This window comes from Hemiscyllium ocellatum, chromosome 13 (assembly GCF_020745735.1).
Source record: "Hemiscyllium ocellatum isolate sHemOce1 chromosome 13, sHemOce1.pat.X.cur, whole genome shotgun sequence".
Classification (NCBI taxonomy): Eukaryota; Metazoa; Chordata; class Chondrichthyes; order Orectolobiformes; family Hemiscylliidae; genus Hemiscyllium; species Hemiscyllium ocellatum.
Window position 1 is genome coordinate 18,758,167 of NC_083413.1, and position 10,982 is coordinate 18,769,148.

Genomic DNA, 10,982 nt, shown 5'->3' on the forward strand with positions numbered 1-10,982 from the left:
AGGGAGAAGAAGCAACAGAAAATGTCCACAAAATGTTAGATATGACTGGAAGTTGTATTAAAATGGTAAACACACTTACTTCCTCTTTCAAGTTCCAAGAGCAATACACTCATCATAACCCTCACAATGGTGCTTAACAAGAACACATTCAGAGGCAACTTTGTAATCAGAGCATTCTGTGAGTAAATAGAGTCACTTCTCTATTTTGTTTCTTTTGAGATTATTGCTGTTCATCAAACTGCCACACGCATCTTGTATGGACATATTAATTTTGATTTTTAATTTGTCCCATTACCAGTCCCTTCAGCACTGGGTGACAAATGATTTTAACATTTAATCGGTTCTGCATTAGGCCTTATCACATACTTGCTCTTTTGTTTTATTTCTATCCACACCCAGCCCCTCCCCCAGTTTTCCTCCTCCTTTCATTAGCTTAAAATTTCTTGCATTTTCTATTTTTCTCAGTCTGATGAAAGCTAAACCAAAAATGTCAACTCTGCACCTATTTCCAGGGACGTTACATGACCTACTGAATACTTGCAGCATTTTCTGCTTTTATCGTAGTAAATCTGTGAATCTATTACATTATAAACACTGTAATAGGACAGGCTGACGCTACATATTCAAGCTACTAAAAACAAGCAGATCAAGGACTAATGTCTTGAGTTTACTGGATGGTTTCACATTAATGATGCTTGTCCCATGTCCTGGACTGATTGCTGGCAGGAGACAGTTTGCTCTCTATTTTAGACATTAAACCCTACACAGATGCGGCATGCATTCACATTTTGTCTCTTGATGTTCCACAGTTAAAGTGTGCTCCCTCAGCAATAACCTCACTCTTACAGTTTTGCCAGCATCCAGACCAATTACCAGGAACCCACCTCCCCGCTCACTGGTACAGTTTTCACCATGCCAATGTGTCCCTGAGTTATTTGTCCTGTAGTTGGTCACACTGGTTTTAATTATTGTCTCCTCATTTTGTACAAAGATTTCACTTTAACTGCATTTATGAAAGTGGTCTGGTTTTAACTAGTTAATACACTACTCAATCGAGTTCAATCTGTTTACCAATGCTTATCTGTGTGTGTATATATATATATATATATATAACATTTTATTTTATTTTAACTCATATAACTAACATATTTAGAATACTTTTTATATAAGCAGTTTTAAACAAGTTTTGGTATACACCTTTGTATATTAATGTAGATATTATGTAGGTGCAGAAATTAGGATGGACAAGTTCTTCACTGTCCAAATGATATCTCATCATGTTTGTGTCCTGTTGAATACCCATACTTTGACCTGCTACAGCAGACACAGCATGTAGGTGGTCACACAGTAGTCTGTTATGTAAGGCGACAGCAGGTGATTCTCCCAATACCTAACCAGCATGAATGGTGATTCAGTCAAGCAGCATCCTGTATTCTTATTAACATTACCACTGACAGATCTTCAAACATATGGGCTTCCTTCCTCGCATATCATCAAAGTCAGACTGCCTGACACTAAGCTCTTAATTTTAAATCTGTAATAGAGTGAGAGGGGAAAGAGAATAAAGGGACCTAAGAGGCAACTTTTTTATGCAGAGGGTGGTGCGTGTATGAAATGAACTGCCAGAGGAAGTGGTGGAGGCTGATACAATTTCAACATTTAAAAGGCATCTGAATGGGTATATGAATAGGAAGAATTTAGAGGGATATGGGCCAAGTGCTGGAAAATGGGACTTGATTGGATTGGGAGATCTGGCCAACATGGATGAGTTGGACTGAATGGTCTGTTTCCATAGTATACATTTCATTGACTCTATGACTATTAGACAAGGAATTGACTTTTCTTTGATAAAATGCCATTTATACAGGCCTACTAAAATTGTTGCCTAATTATTTTCGACCAATGTTTCTCTTTAAATACACTCACTTTTGAAAGTGGTCTGATTTCAACTATTTTAAGAGTTAATACACAATTCAATCTAATTCAACCTATTTACCGATGCTTAACTGTATATAGATTTTATGTGTCATGCTTTTATTTTTACTCACATTAGTAGCATATTTAAAATACTGATTGATATTTTTATATTAGCAGTTTTTAAAAAACATTTTGGCATACATCATTATAAACCTACATCATATGTATTTACAAATTTTTTCTATTATTTTTATAGATCTACAAATTTATTTTAAATAAACTGGTAATTTGAAAATAAAAGATTCTTTTAAATTAGTTAATAGAAAGTTATTTAAACAATGCATTACATGTTAGAATGAAATTCATGCTGGGAATTATGGAAGGAGGAAAGCATCAGTACAAAAGGCTCAGAATCTGGTATTTCTAAAGTCCTACCATTAGAAAATTTTAAAAAAACAATTGTGTTTATTAATAACACATTGTCTTTACCTTCTTGGTGATTTATGTTTTATATATTGGGAAATGCAAATAGATCTGTGATAGATTGCTGATAGATCCTGTGAATATTTGGTAACATTTCATTAATTTAAATCAAATGCTTTATAAAGTGGAAAGATCTACAAAATATAAACCAGTTTTCAGAATTCCCTTTTGTTTGCATAGTGACTCAGATGCTAAATGACTGTGCAATCATCACACTTTATTTAATGCTTGTACATTACCAGCAGTGACACCTGAGGCTTTGTTATTGCCACGGATACACTCACTCAACTGTTTGGTAGCATGAAGGAGATGAGATTACATTAAAATTAAACTTAAGTGAAATAGCAGGGTGTCTGCACTAAGAGCAAGTGCACTTGACTGGGTGGAACATAGTTCAATTCTTCTATGACACATTAAGTGAACTTGGTTCATTAACTTAGTTTACTTGACAACAGGATTTTTAATTTCCATTTTGAATTTACAATTCGAATTTGTCAACAGCAGTTTCTTGATTGTGGCATAATTTATGAAAGCAGAGAAATCTACTTGTATATATGAATTACACTTTTTGTTGAACTATCTCAAAGTATTTCTAAAAATCAATCAATCCTGGATGAGTGTCTTCTTAATTGAATAAAATTAATACATATTTTTATGTATTATACAATCATAAAGTCTATGACTTGCATGCCTGCTGTATCAAGTTATTCTTCGTTTTGATTGTAATGCCTATTTTCCTGTTCATTTTGAAGTCAAATCAGTGCATTCAGTTCAGAGTTCCTGTTTGTTTTTTTGTGTGTGACATATTCAATTTCCTGTCCATCAGAAAAAAATATACCGGAATAAGAGTAACATAAGTTGGACTGTTGAAAGAGAAATGAGCCTTCTACTCTGCTGGTAGTTGCATGGTAAACTAATAATGGAACTGTTGACTAACCAGACTGAGCATTCTGTTTATTCTGTCTCTTATTCTTACCTTGAGCAGGTCCCTGTTATTGGTTAACCATCTGTTTTTACCTGGTTTCATCTTCCACATGGCATGAGCCAAACAAGATCCAGAAGTGTTTTTGCATTGGTGGGTTCTGATCTATATTCACACAGCTACACCTTTATTTGGAGAATCCCAGTGGTCTAGGTTGAGGATAGGAACACATATAGTAAGCATGATCTACACGATTGCATCCAAGCCCAGAATGTACTGAAACAGGCTATTTTGTAGAATGTCTTGTTAAGTAGAATTTTCTCTGCCCCTGCAAATTGAAATTATTTAATTTTGTAATAAAGGAATCAAGGAGTAAAAGGGCCAAAGGTCTACCACCTCACCAAATGAGATTTAAGCATTGAGAAAGAATAAGAAGAACTGAGGAGAAAGAAATTGAGTGAATTTGTGTTAAATCAGACAGAGAAAGATAAATAATTAAGGAAGGGAAAATTGGATTCAGAAAGAGAGAGAGCAAAGTAGAAAGGAGAAGTAAGAAGAAGAAGAAGTAAAAGACTAAACTTCAAATTGAGAATTTTCAAGCAAGTATTTACGACCTGCAAGAACAAGATCTTATAGGTTTAATTTATGCCATCCTTAGCTGGTAAGGTTGAGCAACATTGATGGAACATAAATTTCATAATTAAAATATTCCTTATGTTTTTTAGAGCCGGCCTAAGTTTCTGCAGAAAGGATATTTGGTACTTAATGCACAAATGTAGGCATTCTGTTAATTTGATAGTGACATTGTATGAAATGTATGACAGTTGGAAAATAATGTTGAGAAGGAGGAAGGTGCATGGAGGAAACTACAGAGAACAAAGGCATAGCCACCAGAACAATGAGAGAACAAAACCAGTCACTTCAGACTTCTCAATATAAATTGGAATACATTTCTGTTTATCCAGCATTAAATGTTTGATAAACAGTCTGATAATTTAGTTGAACTGAAGAAGATAGGAACGATGATGGTGAAGAAGATTGTGCGCTAAGAGTATATGTAAAAACAAAAGCTATGCTTTTAGAACTTAGAACATAGAACGATCCAGCACAGAACAGCCCTCAATGTTGAGCTGACCTGTGAACTAATCTAAGCTCATCCCCCTCCATTCTCCCATCATCATCCATGTGCTTATCCAAGGATTGTTTAAATCCCCCTAATATGGCTGAATTAATGACATTGGTAGACAGGGCATTCCACACCGTTACCACTTTCTGAATAAAGAACCTGCCTCTGACATTTGTCTTAAATCTATCACCTCTCAATTTGTAGTTATGCCCCCTCATACAAGCTGATGTCCTCATCCTTGGAAAACGACTTTCATTGTCCACCCTATTGAGTCCTCTGATCATCTTGTATGTCTCTATCAAATCCCCTCTTAGCCTTCTTCTTTCCAATGAGAACATACCCAAGTCTCGCAGCCTTTCCTCATAAGACCTTCCCTCCAGACCAGACAATATCCTCGTAAATCTCCTCTGTACCTTTCCAATGCTTCTACATCCTTCCTGTAATGGGGCGACCAGAAATGCAAACAATATTCCAAGTGCGGCCACGCTAGAGTTTTGTATAGATGCAGCATGACATTACGGCTCTGGAACTCAATCTCTCTACCAATGAAATCTAACGCAACATATGCCTTCTTAACAGCACTATCAACCTGGGTGGCAACTTTCAGGAATCTATGTATGTAGACTCCAAGATCCCTCTGCACATCCACACTACCAAGAATCTTTCCAGTGTTCTGCCTTCCTGTTATTCTTCCCAAAGTGAATCACCTCACATTTACCTCCATTTGCCATCTCTCAGCCCAATTCTGCAGTTTATCCAAGTCCCCCTGCAACCTGTAACATTCTTCCACACTGTCTATGACTCCACTGACTTTGGCGTCATCTGCAAACTTACTAAGCCATTCACTTATGCCTGCGTCTAAATCACTTAAAGAAATGACAAACAGCAGTGGTCCCAAAATAGACCTTTGTGGCACACCACTAGTAACCGGATCGAGGCTGGATATTTTCCATCAAACACCACTCTCTGCCTTCTTTCAGAAAGCCAGTTTCTAATCCAAACTGCTAAATCTCCCTCAATCCCATGCCTCTGCATTTTCTCCATCGGCCTACCATGTGGAACCTTATCAAAGGTTTAACTGAAATCCATGTACACCACGTCAACTGCCCTACCCTCATCTACATGCTTGGTCACCTTCTTAAAAAACTCAATGAGGTTTGTGAGACACAATCTGCCCTTGACGGAACCATTGTTGACTATCTGAAATCAAATTGTTGTTTGTTAGATTATTATAATCCTACCTCTTATAATCCCTTCCAAACTTTTCCTACAACAGAAGTAAGGCTCACTGGTCTATAATTACCTGGGTCATCTCTACAGCCCTTCTTGAACAAGGGCATAACATTTGCAATCCTCCAGTCCCCTGGTATTAAGCCTGTAGATGATGATGACTCAAAGATCAAAGCCAAAGCTTCTGCCATCTCCACTCTAGCTTCCCAGAGAATCCTTGGATAAATCCTATCAGGCCCAGGGAACTTGCCTACTTTCACTCCTTCTAGAATTGATAACAACTCTTCATAGCTAACCTCGATCCTTTCTAGTCTAGTATCTTGTATCTCATTCTTCTCCTCTACAATATTCTCCTTTTCCTGAGTGAAAACTAATGAGAAATATTCATTTAGCACCTCTCCGATTTCCACAGGGTCCACACTCAACTTGCTACTTCTATCTTTGATTGGCCTTATTTCTACATTACTCATTCTTTTCTTCCTCACATACCTATAGAAAGCTTTAGGGTTCTCCTTTAATCTACTTGCTATAGACTACTCATGTCCTCTCTTTGCTCTTCTTAACTCTACCTTCAAATTCTTCCTAGCTAATCTGTAATTCTTCATCACCTCATCTGAACCATCTTGTCTCATCCTTCTTCTGCTCAACAAGAGTTGCAATTTCTGTGATAAACCATTGTTCTCTTACCTTATCATTTCCTCCCTGCTTGACAGGGATATACCTATCAAGGACACACAATATCTGTTCCTTAAAGCAGTTCCACATTTCGATTATCCCCATCCTATGCATTTTGCAATCCAATTCTTTGCATCCTAAGTTTTGCCTAATTGCATTATAATTGCCCTTGCCCCATCAATAACTCTTGCCCTGTGGCATGTACCTATTCCTTTCCATCGCTAAACTAAACGTAACTGAATTATGGTCACTCTCTCCAAAGTGCTCACCTAACACTAAATCAAACACCTGACTTGGTTCATTTACAAGCACCAGATCCAGTATGGCCTCCACTCCACGTCTCTGAAATGGCCACAGCATCAAAGTTCCAGGTACCTATCTATGCTGCAAGCTCACCTACCTTATTCGGATACTTCTGGCGTTGAAGTACATGTACTTCAAACCAGCTTGCTGCCTGCCAGCACATTCCTGTGACTGTGAAATTCTGTCCATGTCCTCCCTACTCTCATCCGCCTGTGCATTGGAACTACACCTCAACTTCCCATGCCCCTGCTGAGCTAGTTTAAACCCACCTGAAAAGCTCCAGCACATTTCCCACTCAGGATATTATTACCCCTCTGGTTCAGTGAAACTGTCGTATTTGTAGAGATGCCAACTTTCCAAGAATAAGCCCCAATTATCCAAGTACCTGAAACCCTCCCTCCTACACCACCCCTGTAGCCATGTGTTCAGCTGATATCTCTCCCTGTTCCTTGCGTCGATATCACAAACCAGAGATAACAACTCTATTTGTTCTAGCTATCAGCGTCCACCCTATCTCCCTGAAATCTTGCCTTACATCCCTATCCCTCTTTCTTCTTATGCCATTGGTACCTACATGGACCACAACTTGGGGCTGGTCCCCCTTTCCCTTCAGGACTCCAAAGACGTGATCCGAGACATCACGGACCCTGGCACCTGGGAGGCAACACATCAACCGTGAGTCTCGATCGTTCCCAACAAACCTTCTATCTGACCCTCTAACCCCAATGAATAAGACTCTCCTCCTTTCTCTTCTTTCCTTCTGTGCAACAGGGACAGGCTCTGTGCCAGAGACCTGGACCCCACTGCATACCCCTGGTAAGTCATTCTCCCAAACAGTATCCAAAACGGTATACATGTTTTTCAGGGGAACAACCACAGGGGATCCATCCACTTGCTGTTTTTCTCCCCCTTCGAACAGTTACCTATCTTTCTTTGTGCCTAGGAGTAACTGCTTCCCTGTACCTATCACAGCCTCTGACTCCCGAATGATCCGAAATTCATCCAGTTCCCTAACATGGTCTTGGAGGAGTGAGAGTTGGGTGCACTTCTGCAGATGGGACACTAATGTTGTCCCTCACATCAAACATCATGCAGGAGGAACATTCCTCTCCTGCACTGCCATTCCAGCTAGCCCCCTTATCAGAAAGTACAAAAGAAAAGAAGCTTACTTGATGTGTGCCTGGTGTTTAAAGTTAGAGGAGGTGGTTGAATGGGCGGCCCTACAAAGGTAAGGTCTCGGGTTTAGAAAACACTCACTTATGTAGCTGGACGGAAATAAAAAAAAGTCCTTCCTTTTCCTGCTCTCTAATGTCAAATTTAAAAGCTCAACTCAGTGGCTCACTGCTCCTGACAGGCCACTGGTCCAAACTTCCGTCCTTTGAGCTGTTGCTGCTGCTGAAAAACAGAAAAATGGGTTTTGGGTTGTGTCACTGAGGCGCAACATCAAAATTGGACCTAGCAGGGGCCAAGTCATCAAATCTTGGGGTAACATCAACTGTAAAGTTGCAGGAACAGGAAGTGAAAGCAGCCCAAGTGATTCTCTGGCTGTGGCTAGACATGTAAAGATGGAGAAAGTGAGGACTGCAGATGCTGGAGATCAGAGCTGAAAATGTGTTGCTGGAAAAGCGCAGCAGGTCAGGCAGCATCCAAGGAACAGGATATTCAACGTTTCAGGCATAAGCCCTTCTTCAGGAATCTGAAGAAGGGCTTATGCCCGAAACATCGAATCTCCTATTCCTTGGATGCTGCCTGACCTGCTGCGCTTTTCCAGCAACACATTTTCAGCTTCTTCAGGAATCGTAAAGATGGAGCCAAGTGAAAGTGGTCCTAACCAGATGGGTGATAATAGGGAGACATCGGAGGTGAATGATCTGTGATAAACTTTGTCAAAGGCTGCAGATACATTGAGAAGCATCGGAAAAACATATTTGCCTATTTCTATTCTATTTCTATTTCAATCAGTCTAAATGACAATAATGGTTTTATGCCCACATGGCAAATGGAATCCATTTTCTTGAGCACAATTGCTTAGAACCAATGGCAGAAGGATACAAATCACTGAAACTACATTTGGACATAATGCCATGCAACATGGCTGCCACCTCCTGCCATGTGCCAGAAACATTGAAGAGCTCTTCCTTAGGACTGCTGTCCTGAGTATCAAATACTAAACTCTGTTGCTCAGTAAGTGTGCAATTGCTTCAGAATGAACAGATTAAGGGTAAAAACCCAAACCTAGGGTCTTTAGCAGCAATATATAAGCTGACATTCAAGGCACAATGAACCACATTGTGCCAGTTGGTGAATAAATGTGGTATTTCTAACTTTTAAAGTCAAAGCAATGTCTTTAGTTTGCATTTAGTCCTTTTTTCTCTCTTTTATTTAAAAATAATATTTTGTTAAGTATAAGATTCGTATAAGTGAAAAGAGCAATTAATTCTTCAAGTATAAGAACCAACAATACTACAATAATGAGTTAAATGAAATTCAGTAGTTTTGATAATATTGGTGAGGTATTGCTGCTGCAGTATTTGGAAGCTGTTGGACACCATCTGGAGTGAGCACCGTTACTATACCAAATTGCAGCTTAAAATATTTCACACTCCTCTGATTAGAAAATATGATCAGGGACAAGAGAATCTAACTGCAGGTGAGGCAGGTGTAGCAACCCATGGAGTAGCCTCCAAGGAGCTTCTGCCACTGCAATCATCCAACAGTTATGAGGTTCTTGCAAGCTCTGTGGATGAGAGCAGGAACTGCAGAGAGAATGAGTGAACTGACAATGGTAGTGTGATGCAGGGAGAGGAAAGTTGGGGGAGGAAATAGGAATGTAATAGTGGCAGGTGACAGTATAATTAAGGGCATAGATACTGTTCTCTGTAACTGTGAGTGTAAGTCATGAAGATTGTGTTGCCTCCCTTGCACCATTATTGAGGACATCGCTTCAGAGCTGGAGAGGAACGTGGGATGAGAAGGGAGAGTCTCAGTTTCCATCATCCACATTGGTATCAACAGCATGGACAGGGCTAGAAAGGCGGTTCTGCTGAAAGAATTTGAACAGTCAGAAAATAAATTAAAAGGGAGAATGTCCAAAGTAATAATCTTAGGTTTGCTAACTGAGCCATTGGCAAAAATAATGAGGTAAACCCACTCATCAGAACGCAGTCCAGAAATATTAGTGTGGGAGGAATGGGTTTCTGTTCACAGAGCATTTGCAACAGTACTAGGACAGAATAAGCTTTACTTGAAACATGCTGGGACTGGTGTCCTGACAAATCAGATAATGAGAGTTCCAAAGAGGTGTTTAATAAATAGAAAGGGGAGAAAAGGGTTCTGGAGAGGAGATGCATACATGATGTGGTGGCATTGCAAGGCATGTATTTAGGAAATTATACAAAGTTGGACAGGAAGGAACAGAGCTAGCAAACAAAAAAAAAACTAAGGACCAGTATGGTCACATGTTGAAAAAAATGTTAAAAAATCAAAATTAATGCCACTTCATTTAAATCACAAAGCATTCTGGAATAATAGCACAAATAGTTGTTAATGGATATAACCACATATCCATTGCAGAGACATTGCGACAAAACAATTTGTAGCTGGGAGCTAAGTAGTTAAGCATTTGAGATCGTTTGAAAGGACAGGCAAGAAGGGTGATGGGTAGTTTTGTTAGTACAAGATTAAATAATACGATAACAAAAACTAATCTTGATTTGTTAGATGCAGAATCCATACAGATAAAAGAAATAAAAGGAAAAGATGACACTAGCAGGAGTAGTCTGTAGGTCTCCTAACAGCAGTTATACTGTCAGTAAGAAAATAAATCAATAGATAATTAGGAAATGTATGAAAGACAGTACATTAGTCATTTCCACATAGTTTGGAAAATTGAATTGGCATAAGTAGGCATGAAGAAGAATTCATTGAGTGTATTTGAGACAGTTTTCTAGAACAATATGTTATGGGTCCAAATAGGAATCAAACTATTTTGCATCTGGTAATGTATAATTTAAGATCTGAGAGTAAAACATCTCCCCTAGGAAATAGCAACCATGAACTGATAGAATTTAACATTGAGATTGAGAGTAAGTAATTTAGGTTGGAAACAACTGTGCTAAAATTAAATAAGGGAAATTACAAAGTAATGAGTGCAATGTTGACTAGATTGGACTGGGAAAGGGGTTGATGAACACTGACAGACATTTAAGAAAATCATTCATGCCTCCCAACAAAAGTATATCCCAGTGTGGAAGAAGGATTCTAGCTAGGGATAAACAAACTATGATTAACCAAGGAAGTTAACAATAACATTAAATTAAAAGAAAA